Below are 838 nucleotides of genomic sequence, written 5' to 3'. Positions count from 1 at the left end.
TTCGCTCCCCGACGCCTGACGTCACTGTCATGGCAACGGCAGCCCCGCCCCTCGATTCCCATTTCCTGCCCCCCGCCCCCTGTGCACGTTCCGGGACCTCACGTGCTCACTCACACGCACGCACGTACGTGCGCACGCACGCACGCTTGGAGCGCGTGCGCCTAGAGCGCTGGCGCGGGGGTTGGGGTGTAGGTCATCGGGGCCTCCTGGTCGCTTCCCTGAGTTCGACCAATCCTGTGCGAGGGCGCCGTGGGCGGGGCAGGCTCGGCGGGAGAGCTGCGTGAGAAATGTCCCGAGGTAGAATGAGAGCCTTTCCTCTGCGGCCGAGCGCTGGTGGCGAGAGGGTGCGTTGCCCGGGAGTTTAGGGAGAAAGAGGAGGGGGCGGTGGGGTAGTTGAGGGATGGGAACCCGGGTCCCCAGTGTAGGGGAGGTTTACCCTTGTCCAACCAGGACCGCGGCAGTCAACCTCGTATTGCCGTGTGGCCCGGCCCCTGAGGCCGCGTGACCTTGGACATGTTAGTGAAACACTCTGAACTGGAAGTCTTGAGTAGAAGGGGCCCAGTAAAATCTGCCACGGAGCTTGGGAAGATTGAAAGAGAAGGTGGAAAACGCCTCACTGGCACCGGGTAGACCCTACATACCTTGGTGTGGAGCCCACAGCCTCCTTACTCCACCAATGGGGACACAGGGCGCAGAGATTGCAAAGGTTAAATGAATGACTCAGTCACTGTCAGGTGGTGGCCGAGACCCAGGCTTCCAGCTCAGTACTGTCTCACCTGTCCCTCCCTCTGGAGAGGGGAAATCCAGAAGCCCTCCGAGCTCCCTTTGCTCCCTGGGC

General features: G+C 62.4%; 1 long non-coding RNA gene across 1 annotated transcript in view; it reads left to right on the top strand.

Annotated features, from left to right (window-relative positions):
* Window positions 1-188: 188 nt before the first annotated feature.
* The window catches only part of LOC106724738, a 14,463-nt gene continuing 13,813 nt past the window's right edge, over window positions 189-838 (top strand). The window contains exon 1 of the long non-coding RNA XR_001360576.1: window positions 189-344. This is a non-coding gene — a long non-coding RNA (uncharacterized LOC106724738). The remainder of the gene's footprint in view (window positions 345-838) is intronic.

The sequence above is a fragment of the Myotis brandtii genome, unplaced genomic scaffold (genome assembly GCF_000412655.1).
Source record: "Myotis brandtii unplaced genomic scaffold, ASM41265v1 scaffold1214, whole genome shotgun sequence".
NCBI lineage: Eukaryota > Metazoa > Chordata > Mammalia > Chiroptera > Vespertilionidae > Myotis > Myotis brandtii.
Note: the sequence above shows the minus strand (reverse complement) of the source record. Positions and strands in the feature narration are given on the sequence as shown.